The sequence below is a fragment of the Arvicola amphibius genome, chromosome 17 (genome assembly GCF_903992535.2).
Source record: "Arvicola amphibius chromosome 17, mArvAmp1.2, whole genome shotgun sequence".
In the NCBI taxonomy this organism is placed as follows: Eukaryota; Metazoa; Chordata; class Mammalia; order Rodentia; family Cricetidae; genus Arvicola; species Arvicola amphibius.
The window spans coordinates 31,322,004-31,340,000 of record NC_052063.2 but is presented as its reverse complement, the minus strand read 5'-3'; the positions used below and the strand labels follow the sequence as shown (position 1 = coordinate 31,340,000).

At 46.0% G+C, this 17,997-nt stretch overlaps 1 protein-coding gene and 1 long non-coding RNA gene across 3 annotated transcripts in view; one reads left to right on the top strand and one right to left on the bottom strand.

Annotated features, from left to right (window-relative positions):
* Dgka (diacylglycerol kinase alpha) overlaps positions 1–1,922 on the bottom strand; it is a 30,407-nt gene extending 28,485 nt beyond the window's left edge. Inside the window, exon 1 of one of the 2 annotated variants that reach the window (XM_038314509.2) lies at positions 1,845–1,922. The gene's annotated coding sequence lies outside the window, so the exon portion shown is untranslated. Of the gene's footprint in view, positions 1–71; positions 89–1,844 lie in introns of those variants that run through there. The other variant, XM_038314507.2, reaches the window with a different exon arrangement.
* A 1,529-nt stretch (positions 1,923–3,451) lies between these two features.
* LOC119803549 lies at positions 3,452–6,567 on the top strand. Its single transcript, XR_005283666.1, has 3 exons — positions 3,452–3,581; positions 4,068–4,199; positions 6,188–6,567. It is a non-coding gene; the product is annotated as an uncharacterized LOC119803549 (long non-coding RNA).
* The last annotated feature ends 11,430 nt before the right edge of the window (positions 6,568–17,997 follow it).

Genomic DNA, 17,997 nt, shown 5'->3' with positions numbered 1-17,997 from the left:
ACTGGAGCTACCCAGCAACTGGTCAGCAATTGGTCCGCCCTCCAGTCTCCACAACGTCATCCTGGACGCACCTGCCCAACTCAATGACTCCACATTCAGGAGAACCCTGAGGAGAAAGGCCAGAGCTACACACTTCACAACTTAAGGCCTAGGTACATCTGCCTCTCCACATAGCTCCACATTGCTTGACCCTGTCTGAGACAATTACCCATTTCTCCTCTGGGTTCCTCAGCACCTTTCCAGACTCGTCTATGCACACGTCTTTCTATCAAGATCCATATCCTTCCCGTAAGACCAGGGTGGGGGTTTGGATGCCTAGAGCACCATTGATTCACCTTTTCTCCATGCCCAAGCCTGGCACATTACCCTCTGGCCTTGGCAGATGGCACAGAAGACTCTGAAGCCTTTCAGTTCCTACCCGTACTCTGGAGTTGTCAGGCTTCTTGGGGCAGCTTGGATGGTGTGAGGCTGGGAGAGTAAATTACCAAGGCCTAGGGATTCACTGGTAGCAACTGGGGACCCAGGCATTCTGACTAACTCCCTCCTACCCTTCTCTGAAGTCAACAGCCTTGGGTTCTTGGAACTGCCTCCCCATATCTGGGAGTAGAAAGTTGTGGGAGGAGACTCTGCTAGTTGGAAATGTGTGTATCTGTCTGTGTTGTGTACACACCCACACCTTATATATATATAAATATTTGGGCCCAGCGAGGGTCAGAGGAAAAAAAAAAGAATACATTAGGCCCTCTAGCGGAAACAGAGAACTAAGCAGTTCTCAAATATTTGGAGAAAAGCTCGTTGAAGCAACTTCTCTCTAGAGTAATGGGGTTTGTATTATTGTGACTATTATTAATTTTAACTGTAGCTCCAGATCAGATCTGTCTCTGTTCCGGATCGCTTGTTTGTTTGTTTTGCTTTGTTTTGCATCCTAAGTCTTCATTGTTTGCTTTCCCTTTTCTCCGTCCTTCTCCTCCACCATCATCGTCACCGTCACGCCAGAGATGAACTTCAGTGTCTGGAACATGCTTTCCCTGTGCTCCACCAATGACTTACACCCCTGTGCCACATCCTTCCATTTTAACAGTATATTCTCCATTGTTTGGTTTTGTTCTTTTCTGAGACAGGGTTTCACTGTGTAGCCCTGGCTATCCTGGAACTCACTCTGTAGACCAGGCTGGCCTTGAACTCACAGAGATCCCTCTGCTTCTGTCTCCCGACTGAGCCACCACCGCCCCAATTCTCCACTGTTGGTAAAGCTTCATCTTCCCTGCTATACAGTCCCCTCATTCACAGTCAACAAACTTTTATTTTATTTTTTTCTCTGAGACAAGATTTCAGTATGTATGCAGCCTAGGCTAGCCTTGAATTTGCCATCCTGTATCAGCCTCTCAAGTTTACTGGGATTACTGGGGTACGCCACCCCTCTTGGCTTCAACAAACACTTTCATTCTAAGTTCCGTAGGATAAGCAAAAACATAGACTGGCCAGGTGGTGGTGGCTCACACCTTTAATCCCAGCACTCGGGAGACAGAGGCAGGTGGATCCCTGTGAGTTTGAGGCCAGCCTGGTCTACAAGAGCTAGTGCCAGGACAGGCTCCAAAGCTATAGTGAAACCCTGTCTCGGAAACAAAACAAAACAAAATGAAACATAGACTGAACCAAGCGGACAGACAGCTCTTGGTCACTCTAAACAAAGTCTGCTTAAAAGGTCCAATGTCCCAGACTACTCTCCCAGTCAGACCTGACGTAAAAATGCTCCTATATTTAAAAAAAAAAACATCCATTGGAATATGGCTTCTCTAATGCAGAGTAAGAGGATATCAGTCTTATTCCAGCCATCTTTGTACCTTTAGGATCTGTGCTTCATCATAGCCCAAGTCAGCTCTTGCTGGAGGTGGGAGAGGGAGCACAGAACAGCGCCACAGAGATGTCTGATGCCTACAGTTCCAGGTGCTCAGGTCTTTAATCAACCACATCATAAAAGTCAGAAAGAAAGCGACCACAAAGAACAAAGGGAAAGGAAAAAAACAAGCCTGCTTTCCCAGCCTCTTCTTCCTTCTCTGGGTGGGGGTACACATCCGGGGCCCAGGGCTGGGTCCAAGGCTAGTCGGCTAAACAGACAATTAAGTTTCACTTCCTGCCAACCTTTAGAGATGGGGGCAGGATGTCTGAGAGGGTACAGTGATGGGGAGTGTCCAGGGTTAGAGAGTAAACAGGTCACATTCGGGTTTCCCCTCACTGAGCAGGCCCATTAAAACTTGTAGAAACCACTTTTGAAATAGTTTAGTAGAGTCATGCACCCCACTAAGTTTTAGAGGCACCATTCTGTATTCACATGCCCTCTTCCCCATTGAGGAAAGGGTCCTAGATGGGCAGGACTGAAGTACAATTGGTGAAGAAGAGGTGTGGGCTGGTAGCTGGGGTGTCGTTCCCTCACCAGAATGGTTGTCTAGCGCATGCTAGCTAGACTCCAGGCTGCATTCCCCAGCACCCCTGTGCACACCACACACACACACACACACACACACACACAATGTGAGGGATTAGAAGTATTGCCAGGCGGTGGTGGTGCCAGATTTTAATCCAGGCACTCAGGAGGCAGAGGGTCTCCGAGTTTAAGGCCAGCCTGGTCTACAGAGCGAGTTCCAGGACAGTAGGGCTACACAGAGAAATCCTGTCTCAACATTCCCCAGCAGCAAAAAATTATTAGAATATTTGAAATAACATGGAGTACATGTAAATAGTTTAAAAGTGAGAGAAATCAGAGCTTGGAGATTGTAAAGAAGACAATGTATAGGCTTGCAAAACCTTCTAAGGCTGAATTCAATTAAGGTCCTTGTCAACCTGTTTTTGATTTTTTTTTTTTTTTAAAGATAGGATTTCTAATTGAAGCCCTGGTTGTCCTGAAACTCGCTCTGTAGACCAGGCTGGCCTCGAATTCACAGAGATCCGCCTGTCTCTACCTCCGGAGTGCTGGCATTAAAGGCGTCCGGCTCCCTTTCTTTCTTTTTCTTTTTTTTTTTCTGTTTTCCCCTTCTCAATTCGAGAGGCCCTGCTGTACATTAACCGAAGCCAGAGGAGGACAATAGAGGAAGGTGAAAGAGTTAAGGAAAAAGCTCTAAGTTGGGGAAAGGAGGTTAGAATCGGACACCTGAGGAGAGGAGCCTTACACCTTCCGGGCTGCAGAGCAAACAAGTTTAACAGGATTTAGCCCCGAAGGAACTAAGTTGTTGAAGGCGGGAGCGGGGAGTTGGGGGGTGTGGGGCACGGGGTACGTGGACCCGACACTTGGGGTTCGTTTGAAGAACGAGGCACCCGACGGGACGCAGCCTAACAAAGGGAGTGGCCACACGTGTCCCCATAGTTGGAAGAGTGGCCCCGCTCGCGGTCGCCAAAGCTAATCCGGACACTTGGGCGCGGCTAATTAGAATACTGGCTGGGTCCGCCCAAAAGCCTTCACCCTGTGGCCTCTGACCCGGGAGGATCCGCGGCTGGGCGGCTGAGTCTTCGCCGCTGAATCTCGGGGGGCTGCCTGCCCCACTCCGTCATGGAGACCGCCGGCACCCCTGAGGCTCCGGGGACAGGTGACCGACCCGCAGTGCCCCCCTCTTTGCGCGCCCCTTTCCCAGGTTTCTGTCCAGAGTTCAGCCCGGGCTTCCGAGAGAAATCGGCGTGCCTGGTCGCCCTGCCCTCCTCCTTAAGTGTTGCCTGGGGTTTTCACATTCGATCCCAGTCACAGTCGTGCAACCCCGGGACTTCTCTGCCCCCGTGTCAACAGTCGCCCTGGTGTTTGGTGCAGGCCAGGGGCCTCGTGCATTTCTTTCCTGTTTTACCAGCCTTTCTATTGGGCGCCCGGGCGCCTTGGGCCCTGCGAGCACCGGTCTGATAGGAGTAGAGGGTTTATGTCGGAACTTCTCTTGGAGTCCAGAGGGCTGTCTTATATGCTTCAGGTGTTAAGTAATGGTATCGGTGGTCGTAAAAGAGTCCACGACTTTATAAACTGCTACGAGCTTCTTCTACCCCCCTTTTCCTCCACCCGGGTCAATGTAATGGTGCACTTTCTCTTTAAGATTAAAATGGTGGCTTGCTAAGGATGAGGACTCCACTTCCGGTGGGGAGGGGGCGGGACCCCAGCCCGCTCACGCCGGAAGTGGTTCGGGTTCTCAAGATGGCGACTCCCTATGTAACTGACGAGACCGGCGGTGAGTGCGGGAATCGCGGAGCCGCTTCTCTCGGGACTCTTGGGTTAGGGGTTCAGACTTGAAGAGGGGTTTGTGCCACGCCCATCCCGGGGCCCCTCCTTTGCCCCGCCCCCGGACCGCCTTCCCCATTCATCCCTGTGGGTTATCACCTGCGCCCCCTTCTGGTCTCGTGTTTTGGGGGGGGGTCTCTGTTTCCGGTCTCCCAAACCCTGGGGGTCCTTCAATGTCCCCTGCACCGGGACCCTTAGGAGCCTCAGCTGTTTCTAGCTGTTGGAGTCCCATCCCTTTCCAGGGTTCTCCAGCCTTCCGGGCTCCCACACTGTCGGTTCCCTCCAATTCCTACCCTCTTACCCCCTCCCCCGTTTCTTACTGTTAGACCTGCTCTCCACCCTCCCGTTTCCATTCTGTTTCTCCAAGCTGTGTCTCAGCTAGCTGAAGCTCTCCTTGCTACATAGCGCTTTCCTCACTCTGCCTCATCTTCATTTGTTTGGGGGGGGGTCACTGAAGTCCAGAGGTGCGAAGGGAAGAGGAATTTAACTTTCAACCTGGCTTTCCTCATTGGTGGAGTTTTTCCATCTAAAGTGAGAGAAAACAAACAGGAAAGTATCTACTGGCCTTTCTCTCAACCTCTTTGACAGTTACTAGAACCCCCGTTATTGCTTATAGCTTGAGTAGAATTTCAGCCCAGCGGTCTGAAATGTTGAAGTCTGTGTGTGAAACTGAGAATTAGAATTAGTTTTCCTCTTATTTTTTGTCTTATTCTAACTGCTCTGTCTTTAGAACAATGTGCACAATAGCAGTGTTGACCTGGAGATGATCAGATAGATATAGGAGAGACGTGTAAAACGCAGTGCACGCTTCTGGTTAGTATTTTTGTGTCCCTCACTGTAGTCTTCATGTGTAGTCAGTGACTCTAGTGTTTCATAGAAGTGATCCTTTGAGTGTGAAGTGTATGCATGGCGTGTTTAAACTGTGTCATGTATGCCTCTTGATTTGCTTTCCATGTTTCTTATAGGTAGGCTTCCTACATTATGGTACTTACTGACAAGTTGATTTCCTGCTCCCGTTCCCTATTCTTGCATTTCAAAGAGTTATAGCAGCATTTCTCTCTGTTCTCTACTCAGTAGGTCTTTAAATAGCAACTGGGTTTTGCTTTGTTTTAAGACAGAATCTCACTCTGTATCCCTGATGGGCTTAGAACTCCCTATGCAGACCAAACTTGTCTTGAATGCAGAGAGATCCACCTGCCTCAGCCTCTCAGGTGCTGGGATTAGAGGCATGTACCACTATGTCCAACCTTTAAATAGAAATCACCGTGTCCCCCCCCCCACACACACATGGTCTTACTATGTGGCCCTGGCAGGCCTTGAAGGCATAGAGATCCGCCTGCCTCTGCTTCCTAAATTGTGGGAGTAGAGGTGCACACTGCCATGATGAGCAGCTTGCAGCTTTGGATGTGTGCCCTGTTATTCTTTTGATCCACATAGCCCGCCTGACCCCTGCCCTGCCATCAGAGGTATTGTCTGTCTTCTGTGACTGTGTAGACTACACTGCTCTTCTGCTTTCCTTCCTACCTCCTACTGTTACTGTGACCCCCGTGTAACGTATTGCCTGTGATTATGGTGGTTCCTATAAAATTCCCGGAAAGCCACAGTGTTCCCATAAATTATGTTTTTAGATTTATTTTATGTGTGTGAGTGTTTTGTCTGTGTGTATGTCTGTGCACCATTTGTGTGTTTGGTGCCCATAGAAATCAGAAGTATCACATCTCCTGGAACTGGAATTAGAGCTGTAAGCCACCGTATTGGTGCTGGGAATCGAACCCAGGTCCTCAGTTCATCTCCATGAGCCACTTTTAATCCCTGAGCCATCTCTCTAGCCCTTTTGTTTTTATTTTTGATGTTGTTATTCTGTCTCTAGCACCTTGGGAATACTCTGAACCCCTAGTTCCTGAGCACGAGATCATTGACATCCCTTTGTATTTTCAGCTACACCTCAGGATCACTCCTTCCTGGACCTCATCTGTGACACTACTTTCCTTGCAGGTATTCCCCTCACCTAGCTCCCTTACCAGTCACCATTTGACTGTCTCAAGTCCACAGAGGCAGCTTTTTGCCCCCGTTAGGTTTTCTGGTTCCATGTGTGTGTGAATGTGTGTACCAGCCTGTGTGCACGTGCATGTGTGGGGACAGGTCCACATGCATGTGGAGGCCAGCTGTTGATGCCAGGTGTCTTCCTCGATCCCTCCCCACCTTATATCTCAGGCAGGATCTTTGAGTGTAACCCAGAGTCTGGTGATTCAGCTAGTCTAGCGAGCCAGTTTGCAATGGGGATCCCGTCTCTATCTCCCAAGTGCTGGGATTATAGGTGTGCCACCAGCCCACATCATGTACGTGAATGCCGGTGGTCTGGATTCTGGTCCTTATGTAGTGTGGCAAACACTTTACCCTCTGAGCCATATCCCTAGCCCCCTCTTTTATCTTTTTTTTTGTTGGTTGTTGTTTATTTTTGGCTTTTTAAGGCAAAGTCTCTTGCGGTCTAGGCTGGCCTTGAACTCCTATTCTTTTTGTTCCCACCTGTGCCTGCATTACAGGCATTCCATTCACTACTGTGCTTGACTGTCTTTATCTCGAGTGAGATCCATCAACTCTGTTCTCGGTTTCTGATTTTAGATGTAACATATTGCTAGAAAAGAAAAACTTAAGAGTTAGTGAAGTGCTAACTTCTGTCAATATCACAGCTTTGCCAACTCTTACTTTCTAAATTCTCCATGGCTATTTCACCAACTTTTTTCCGAACCCCTGTCACTATGCCTTTAATTCTTCCTTCTTTGGCAAAAACCTTCACTTTCTATTTCATTGAAAGAGTAAAGCCTGTCATTTCTGTTTCTCTCTGAGTGACTCTCTGAGTCACAGCCAGGTCTTTGTTGTTTTCTCCTTCCCACTGTCTCTCCTGCCTTCCATCAAGGTTTCATTGTGTGGCAAGTCCAGTCTGCCTCAGATCCATGGCAGTCCTGGTGCTTCAGCCTCGTGAACACTGTTTCTCTGTAGTTTTGCTGCCTGTCTGTCCTGGAACTAGCTCTGTAGACCAGGCTGGCCTCGAACTCACAGAGATCCACCTGCCTCTGCCTCGAGTGCTGGGATTAAAGGCGTGCACCACCATTGCCCGGCTTGTTTTGTTTTTTTGAGACAGAGGTTTATTTTCTTTTCTTTTGTGTGTGTGTGTGTGTGTGTGTGTGTGTAACAGTCCTGGCTATCCTGAAACTCAGAGATCTGCCTGCCTCTGCCTCCTAAGTGCTGGGATTAAAGACGTGCACCACTGTGCTTAGCATGGGTTGCCACTGTTAAAATCCTGATTTCTTGAAAATCAGGTTTCACCTGCTGTTTTTAGTTGCTCATTGCTTAATTTGTTGCTCAACTGTAGTTATTATTGCTAGCAGTAGCCTCTGTTTTCTAAGCTGCTATGTCTGTTTTCTAAGCGAAGTGTCTCAATGTTTGGATACACTGTCACATTTCATATTCAACTCTTCTGATCTTTCCATTGTTATTTCTGTTATGGGTACCCTTTCTTAACTAACTCAGAAGCAACCTTTTCTTTTAAGACTGGACTGGATTTTACCTACTGTGTGACAGTGAGACGGTATAGACTTTCTCAGAACAGTTGAAAAGATGCTACAAGAATTCCTGTTTACCGTGTGCCCGTTCCCTGTTACTAGCATCTTACATTATTAAAGTACATTTCTTACAGTTAACTAATCAGCATCAGTATATTTATTATTAGCCAATGTCATATGTTGTTCAAGCTGGGCATGGTGGTTCACATCTGGGTTACCAGCGCGTGAGAAGCAGAGACAGGAGAATCGCTACAGTTTGAGATCAGCCTGGGTTACATAGACCTTGTCTCAAAAAAGAAGAAAACCAATTATTGAAACGTCCTTAAGATGGAGGTCGCACGGTCCATGCCTTTAATTCTAGCACTTGAGGGGCCGAGGCAGGTGGATCTCTGTGAGTTTGAGGCTAGCCTGGGCTGCAGAGCCAGTTCCAGTATAGCTGGGGATATGTAGAGAAACCCTGTCTTGAAAAAAACAAAAACAAAACAGCAACAACAAACCTGACTAGTCTATGTAGTGGATTCCAGGACATCCAGAGCTAAGCATGGAGACTTGATCCAGGATCATCTAGCTTACAGTGCATGTGCGTCTCCTGTCTCCATGATGTTAGCGTCTCAGACCTACTTGCTCTCAATCATCTTGATGGGCTTTTTAGGATATTTTGAGGGTGTGTGTGTGTACGCGCATATGTGCCTACTCGTGATTTCAGAGGCCAGAGGAAGCCAGCTGGTATCCTGTTCTCTCTCTGTCAAGTTTCCCTGAGATAAGGTTTCATATTGAGCCTGGAGCAAGCCTTAGCAGTCTTCCATTTCTGCCCATATGGTGTGGGGTCACAGGTACATAATGGCCACACCTGACTTTTTACTCAACACATTGGTGGTTATATATATTATTTTTATTTTATTTGCATTGGCATTTTCCCTGCATGTCAATCTGTGTGTGGAGTCAGAGACAGCGTTTAGTTGCCATATGGGTACTGGGAACAGAACCTGGGTCCTCTGGAAGAGCAGCAGTTAGTGCTCTTAACTGCTAAGCCATCTCTCTAGCACCCACACTGGTGATTTTTTTAAATATTATGTTTATGAGTGTGTCTATGAGTGTTTTGCCAACATATATGTATGTGCATGATGCCTGGGTCAGAAGATACAGACATCTGTGAGCTTCCACTTGGGTGCTGGGGATCAAACCTGGGTCCTCTGAAAGATCAGCAAATGCTCTTAACTGTTGAGCCAGTTCTCTAACCCAAGTGGTGCTTAGGGTTTGAACTCAAGTCCTTATGCTTGCACAGACTGCTTTACCTAGAGCTGCTTTCCCCAGCAGTTTTTAGCAATGTTGAGTGTGTATTTTGAAGATTCCCTTTCTATAGATTGACGCTATAAAGTAGTCCTACACCAGCTCAGAATTTAGTATAATAAATGGTTCTTAGCTGGGCGGTGGTGGTGCACACCTTTAATCACAGCACTTGGGAGGCAGAGGGGCAGATCTCTGTGAGTTCGAGGCCAGCCTGGTCTATAGAGCTAGTTCCAGGACAGCTAGGGATGTTACACAGAGAAACCATGTCTCGAAAAACTTTAAAATATATATATCTCTAAGTAAACGGTTCTTTAGGAGTAAACTCACAGATCATAGTCCTCTCCACTAGGTCGGGAAACAGGAACCGAAGAGAGGGGGAGGGAGGGAGGGAGGGAGGGACAAGCTTTACTGCTGCCTTTAAAGTGTAAGACCACGCCCAAGTGGGCTGGTATCTTAAAGACTATTGGCTGAAGGAGTTTCCACAGTACCCTTCTATTGGAATTTCTTCTTTCTCCACTATCCCCAGTTCTATGTCCTCTGTGTTTCTTTATATATATAGACACGTTCTAGGTTTGTCTGGAACTACTGTGTAGCCCAGAGAGGCCTTGAACTCTTGTCTGGATCCACCTTTCCTCAGCCTCCTGAGTGTGAGAATTCCAGGTGCCTGTCACCATCCCCAGCTGTTTAATGTTTCCATCATGATTAAGTTTAGATTGGGTGAAGACACTCAAGACTATGAGGAAGTCTACGGGTGCATTAGATAACAGTGATCCCCTCCCACCCTGTGTAGAGCACATGGCACTGACAGCTTTCAGAAACTCTTCTCACTGTAAAAGTTCCCCTTTCCTCACATATACAGTGTTCTGCCTGCACACCAGAAGAGGGCACCAGATCTCATTACAGATGGTTGTGAACTACCAAGTGGTTGCTGGGAATTGAACTCAGGACCCCTGGAGCAATCACTGCTCTTAACCTCTGAACCTCTCCAGCCCTTGTTAATTTATTTTTATGGGTGTTTTGTGTGCGTGTATGCCTGTCCAACATGTGTGCTTGGTGCCCAGTGAGGCCAGAAAAGGGCATCAGATCCCCTGGAGCTAGAGTTAACAGTTGTTGGCTGCCATGTGGGTGCTGGGAATCAAACCTGGTCTCCCACCCGTATATTGTATTTTATGAGGGCAATCACCTGTGAGCCCAGGTAAGGCGTGGCAGTAGGATTTCCTTTTTAAGGCAGATTATAAGGAGTTTCTTCCTAACATATTTATTTCTGTTTTTTGTTTTGATTTGTTTTTTAGTTTGTTTCGGCCTTTTGCAGCAGGGTCTCATTTGGTAGACCAGACTATCCTGGAATTCACTCTGTAGCTCAGGTTGTCCTTGAACTCACAGCAGTTCTCTTGCTTCTGCTTTCCAGCTACTAGATGTATAGGTGTGAGTCCCCACACAGCATCTTGTAACTAGCTCTTATAACCTGTTTCTATTCATCTGTGTGCTGCTACATAGCTAGTGACTGTTATTCTCCTCCTGCATCTCTTGCTTGTTCTCTGTCTCTCTCTGTCTCCTCGTGACTCTGCCCTTCTTTCCAGCATCCTCTGTGCCCTGAATTCCTGTCCACCTATTGGCTTTTTTTTTTTCTAGCGACAGGGTTTCTCTGTGTAATAGTGCTGGCTGTCTTGTAACTCACTTTGTAGACCAGGGTGGCCTTGGACTCACTGAAACCCACCACCTGGCTCAGTTTTTTATTAAAGCAGGCAGAGTGTCATCTTTACAATGAACAAAAAGCTTATTCCACAATGTTTCCTTTTTTTTTTCTAAATAAAAAGGAAAGGTTTTAAGTCTAACACAGTAAAACTATATGCAATAAGAACAATTATCAGGTAAGAATTACATTTACAATCTCATTTGTATTTGGCCAATTCAGAGAAATACTCCATTATTATTCCTATGTTGGTGAGTCCGATGTAGTGCAATGTTTTTTGCTCTTTGGGGGAACCCACCACCCAGCTCCCAAATAAATCACATAGAGGCTTTTTCTTATAATCACCCAGCCTTATCTCGCCTTGTTTCTTGCCAGCTTTTCTTAACTTATCCTGTCTGCCTTTTGCCTCTGGGCTTTTTATTTCCTCACTTTTTGCATCTCACTTTCACCCTCACTCCGTGACTGGCCCCTGACGCCATCTTCCTCTTCCAGATTTCTCCTTCTATTTATAGTCTGTGTCTGTCAGCCTTTCCTATCTTTGCTGCTGCCTTGTTATTGGCCATTCGGTTCTTTATTAGGATGGTCAGGTGTTCTAGAATCCCAGCTTCACAGAGTTAAACAAATGTGGCGTAAACAAGCCACACACCTGAAAAGAATGCTCTACATCAGTCCAAAGTTCTGTGCCTAATTTAACTTCTGTCATAACTATAGAAAACTCTTTCTGTAACTATCTAGTTTTCAATTTCATCAAAGACCCCCAGAAGGATATAATATTACCTGAGTAAACAGAAAGTGCAAAGCAAGCAACTTTCAAAACTATAAGAAATGACAGAAACAGCTGGCTTCCTGGACAGTCACCCAAGATTCCTTTGCATCAGCCTACAGACCTAGAATATCTGACAGACTTTTCTATCTTTCTTTTATTTTTTTCTGGCAGACTTTTCTATGAAGCAGGAATTTTGAAGAACTATCCCACCTAGTCTCTGCAAAGTTTAGCGGTCACTTTTCTGTATGTCCTGTAGAATGTGTGTAAAATTTTTCTATGAAGCAGGAATTTTGAAGGACTGTCCTGCCTTATCTTGGCATTGGACAGTCTTTTCCCTTTCTGTCCTGCTTGTGCAGTTTGGATAGCCTACTGTCAGCTGTCAAGGCAAGAACCTTTTCTTTGCCCAGTGGCTAAACTTGCCACAATGAAAGCAAACTCTGTATGGACTTTCTTAGATGCCCATTGTCTCTGAAGTAAATTGTTGCTGCCAGAAGCAGACATCTCTCATTGCCATGAATAGTCCTATGATAGGACCCACAGGTTGAGAACCACTGTTTTACAGGTTTGACCAGAGACTTAACTTGGAGGCTTGCTGTAGGTCATCCTTAGCTGCATAACAAGTTTGAGGCCAACCTGGGCTACATAAGCTCTTGTCTCAAGATAAAAGACACTATTCTATAATATGAGCACAGTGTCCTCCCCTGCCGTGTTTTAAGATAAGGTCTCTTTAATTCAAGCTGGACTTGAACTAATGGCCGCTTTCCTGCTTCAGCTTCCCGAATGCTGGAATTTCAGTCCTGAGCCATTATGCCTAGCTGTGTCCTTGATGTCTTGAAGATTTAGTCAGGCTTAGTGGCACACAGCTTTAATCCCAGCACTCTGGAGTCAAAGGCAGGTGGAAGTTGGTATTTCTACATCAGCCAGGGCTACATTGTGAGATGTTATCTCAAATAAATTAAAAATAAGCAAGCTTGTTGAAGACTGCTCAGCTGTAACTGGTAATTCTCTCCAGTGTCAACAAGACATTATCTGTGAACTTGCTGGTGTGACGTATTTCTGTTAGTAAGAGCCCATCCTAACTGTTGTTAGCGCACTGGGAACCCACTGCTTTGGTGGCTGCTCTTTTGTATTCCTATCTTGCAGGCTTTCCTTACTCCTGTCACCTTCCCTGTGTCCCTAGTACTCCTGCACCCCACTCCCATCATTTCCCCGAGACAAGGTCTCTGCTGGTTCAAACTGACCTCACTGTGCAGAGCAGGCTGGCCTCCAACATGGCGTGGTGTGGAGATCTGGAGTCCACGCCCCCCTCTCCTGGGCAGTGAGGCTGGCAGAGCGAGCGCTTTACCCTCCAAGTCACCTTGGCTCAGTGCTTAAACTTTCGTCTTACTCTGTGCCTGCCTGACTTGTCTGCTTCCTCCTTATTTATTTACTTATTTTTGTTTTGTTTTGTTTTCTGAAATAGGGTGTCTTTGTAGCTTTGGAGCCTGTCCTGAACTCTCTTTTGTAGACCAGGCTGAATTTGAGCTCACAGAGATCCTCCTGTCTCTGCCTCCCGAGTGCTGGGATTAAAGGTGTGTGCCACCACCGCCCAGCCAAAAAAAAAAATTTTTTTTTTATTGCTTTGTTGTTATTCGAAACTGGGTCTTACGTAGCCAAGTCTGAGTTCAATCCTGGTCCTCTTGCCTCTAGTACACCTGTATGCTAGGATTATAGGCATGTTTTGCCATGCCCAGTGTATACAGTGCTAGCTGTTAAACCCAGATATTTGAGGCAAGCATTCTACCAACTGAGCTAAATCTCCATGTTTGTGTGTGTGTGTGTGTGTGTGTGTGTGAGAGAGAGAGAGAGAGAGAGAGAGAGAGAGAGAGAGAGAGAGAGGTGAGGGTTTGATATGTCATATTGGCTGTCTTGTTCCTTATTATGTAGCTCGAGCAACCCTTCAACTCATGACAGTCCTGTTGCCTCAGTCTCTTCCAGGTAGACTGTAGATTCTTGAAACTAAATGTTTTGCTCGGGCTGGAGAGATGGCTCAGAGGTTAAGAGCACTGACTATTCTTCAAGAGTCCCTGAGTTCAATTCCCATCAACCACATGGTGGCTCACAACCATCTGTAATGAGATCTGGTGCTTTCTTCGGGTGTGCAGGCATAAATACCGTACACATAATAAGTAAATAAATCTTTAAAAAAAGATATCTTGCTCCTCTTGATAATCCTGAGTACTTAGTATAGCAGTTTTCTCATAGTGTTATCAAAATAAGTGTATTATATTTAACTCACTTATAGTCTGATTTCTGACTCCTGGGCTTTCTTGAGGTTATATTCTTGGAAGATAAATTAGTATTTCAAATTAGGAAAAAACGATTTTCTTATTTTCCCCACCCTTTGTCTCTCTGCAGTATTAAACACTTGCCCTTCCAATAGTATTTAATGTACTTGTCCACCCACTGTAACTTTAACTGTTGTTCTCCATGGCACAGTGCTGTCCTTGAGAGCGATAATCACGATCATTTCTCTAGTCTGGACACTCCTTTTATACTTTCTCTTTTTGTAGTTATTTATGTACTTATTTATTGGGAGGGGACTTGCACAGTCTATTTATGAAGGTCAGAGGACATCTTGCAGGTGTCAGTGCTCTCCTACATGGACTCAGGTCCAACAGCAAGCGGCTTTCCCCACTCAGCATTCTCGCTGGCACTACTTTTTTCTTTTGTAGAAATTATACCCAGAGTCTGGAGAGATGACTCAGTGGTTAAGAGCACATACTGGTCTTCCAGAGGACCCAGGTTCAATTCCCAGCACCTATGTTAGCTGACTCAACCACCTATAGCTCCAGCTCCAGAGGGATCCGAGACCTTGGGCCTCTGCAGACACTTCACTCGTGTATATACACATAATTAAAATTAATAAAACTGGGGACATGGTTCATCGGTTACGAGCACTGGCTGCTCTTCTGGAGGACTTGAGTTTGGTTCCCAGCCCCCACATCATACAGCTCGTGACAGTCTATAACTGGAGTTCCAGGGGAGTCCAGTGCCCAGCCCCTGTGGGCACCTGCACTCATGTGCATGTACTTGCAGGCAGGCACACGCCTACATAATTAAAATAACAAAAATAAATCTCTTGATAATAACAGAAACAACAAAAACAAATCTTTAAAAAGAAACTGGCCAGGCGGTGGTGGCGCGTGTCTTTAATTCCAATCCTCAGGAGACAGAGAGAGGCAAATCTCTCTGAGTTTGAGGCCAGCCTGGTCTACAGAGCGAGTTCCAGGGCAGGCTCCAAAGCTACAGAGGAACCCTGTCTCGAAAAACCAAAAAAAAAAAAAAAAAAAAAAAAGAAGAAAGAGAAACTGTCCCAGCATTGCAGTTGTGAGTCCTGAAGTCTCCCGCGCTCAGACTGTGACCTGGATCTCAGTACTTGCAGCAGGCCCCAGGACTCACATCTTTACCATTTAATTCCCGGGCTCCTCGCTGTGTTACCTACCATGTACCGTTTTTCTGCAGCTCTAGTCAAGTTCCTGCCCATACTAAGAACTTGCATTGGCATTAGTTGGCTTGGTGGCTAAGAGCTCTTGTTGCTCTTGTACAGCACCTGGGTTTGACTCCTGGCACCCACATAGCTGCTCATAACTGTCCGTAGCTCCAATCCCAGAGACTCAGATGCCCATTTCTTGCCTCTGCCAGCAACAGGCACACATGGGCGTGTGTGTGTGTGTGTGTGTATAGGCAAAACATTCTATACACAAAATGTTTTTTTGCTATAGAGGTAAGGAAATAGTTTGAAATTTCCTATAGCAGCAACCACTAACCTGTAGTTTCTGACTAAGAATGTTGTCCGAGCCGGGCGGTGGTGGCGCACGCCTTTAATCCCAGCACTCGGGAGGCAGAGGCAGGCGGATCTCTGTGAGTTCGAGGCCAGCCTGGTCTACAAGAGCTAGTTCCAGGACAGGCTCTAAAAAAGCTGCAGAGAAACCCTGTCTCGAAAAACCAAAAAAAAAAAAAAAGAATGTTGTCCGAAAGTCCTGATGTTCTGCCCTTGGCTTTTATATCTAGGGGTAGGAATTGATCAACCTCTCCATTTTTGACTTCACCCTTGGATACCTTCAAGGCCAGAGGATGGAGCCAAGATAGCATAAAATAGGTGCTCCTTTGTCGTCCTGGGCTGTTTGTGTCTGAGGACTTCCACACAGTGGTCATCCAATAGCTTCTGCTTCCCTTTCCTTGCTGTCCTCACTTCTCTCAAACTGCTGGCTCTAAGGCTGACCCCTAACTATAGTTTCAGTTACCTGTGGCCAAGTAGAGAATCAGAAATACAGTACAGCTGGCTGGGCAGTGGTGATGCACACCTATAGTCCTAGCACTCGGGAGACAGAGGCAGACAGATCTCTGGGAATTTGAAGCCAGCCTGGTCTACAGAGCTACACAGAGAAATGCTGTCTCAAAAAACCAAACCAAACCAAAGTACAGTACAATATTTAGAGATATCATACTTACATAATGTTTATTATGTAATATTGTTATAGTTCTATTTTGCTGTTATTTGTTATTCATAGATTAATAAGCATTATCATAGGTTTATATGTAAAGAAGAAAAGAGTATACAGGATAAGTGTGGTGGTGGCATATCCTATAACTCCACTACCTGGAGACTGAGGGAAGAGAAGTGGATGGTAGGAAACCTGGGGCCAGTCTGGGGCACATGGTGAGCACAGGGTCAGTGCTCTCTTTATATAGAGAGTACTTGTGCTCGATAGCAAGTCGCCTTGTTTTTTATTTATTTTTTAAAACGGCCTCATTATGTAGTCTTGAGTGGCCTGAACCAAAGTTTAATCTTATAAATTGTTTTTCATGTACTTGGCTTTGGTTGTGACCTACTAGACGAGGTTAGATTGCGTTAGACTCTCCACTCGTAGCAGCTTGTCAACAACCAAAGGTTTCAGGGTGTGGGTATTTCAGCTTTAGAATTTTGGATTAAGGATGTTGAACCTGTGTGCAGAGTTCAGTGCTACTTGCCCCTCCCTCCCTCCCTCCCTCCCTCCCTCCCTCCCTCCCTCCCTCCCTCCTTCCTTCCTTTTTGTTTGTTTGTTTTGTTTTGTTTTTTTCAAGACAGAGTTTTTCTTTGTATCCCTGGCTGTCCTGGAACTCACTCTGTGGACCAGGCTAACCTCAAACTCAGAAATTTGCCTATGTGTACCTGCTAAGTGCATGTGCCGCACCTGGGTATTGCAGTGCTGGGACAGCTTGGAATGTGTCCCCGTAGGTGAGGATAGTACTGTAATGTCTGGTTTTAGCTCTGTCCCTGAGTCTCTATGATACTGCTTATCTAGTTGAATTCGCTCTTTTTTCAAAATTGTTTTCTTTGCATCAGTAGCTTTAATTTTCCCAGCTTTCAGCATTTAACTGTGATACTGTAATTGGTTTGTTTCTGTTTTCTTTTATCATCTCCTTGCTACAAGCAGGCAAGAATTCGCTTGCTTTAATTGTTAATGCATCTCTAGCTCCTGTTCATAGTGACTGGCATAACATAAGTGCTCAATAAACATTTAAAATCCATGCGTACATAAATGTTATTACTATGTCTTTCTAATAGATACATTATGAAAATTAATAGTATACATGTGAACATCACATTAAATCCTCTGTCACATTTTGTTATGTCTTCTCCAGTATAAATCTTGACTATCTTTGGATCCTATTGATAGATTCAAGTTGAATCTATCATTTTTTTCATTTTTATGAATTTTTTCTCTCAATACTATGTGAACTGTTTTAAGTCAAGTCTTCTCATGTCGCGGTAGCTGTTTATACTTTTCCTACTCTTAGTTTATAACTCATTTGTTCCTTTGTACCTGGACTGAAAATAAACTGTAAGATGTGTGCCCACAGTCCTGGTGAGTGTAAGATGTGTGCCCACAGTCCTGCTGACTGTAAGATGTGTGCCCACAGTCCTGCTGACTGTAAGATGTGTGCCCACAGTCCTGCTGACTGTAAGATGTGTGCCCACAGTCCTGGTGACTGTAAGATGTGTGCCCACAGTCCTGGTGACTGTAAGATGTGTGCCCACAGTCCTGGTGAGTGTAAGATGTGTGCCCACAGTCCTGGTGACTGTAAGATGTGTGCCCACAGTCCTGGTGACTGTAAGATGTGTGCCCACAGTCCTGGTGACTGTAAGATGTGTGCCCACAGTCCTGGTGACTGTAAGATGTGTGCCCACAGTCCTGGTGACTGTAAGATGTGTGCCCACAGTCCTGGTGACTGTAAGATGTGTGCCCACAGTCCTGGTGACTGTAAGATGTGTGCCCACAGTCCTGCTGAGTGTAAGATGTGTGCCCACAGTCCTGGTGACTGTAAGATGTGTGCCCACAGTCCTGGTGAGTGTAAGATGTGTGCCCACAGTCCTGCTGACTGGGGAGAACGAGCAGCAGTCACTTAAGCC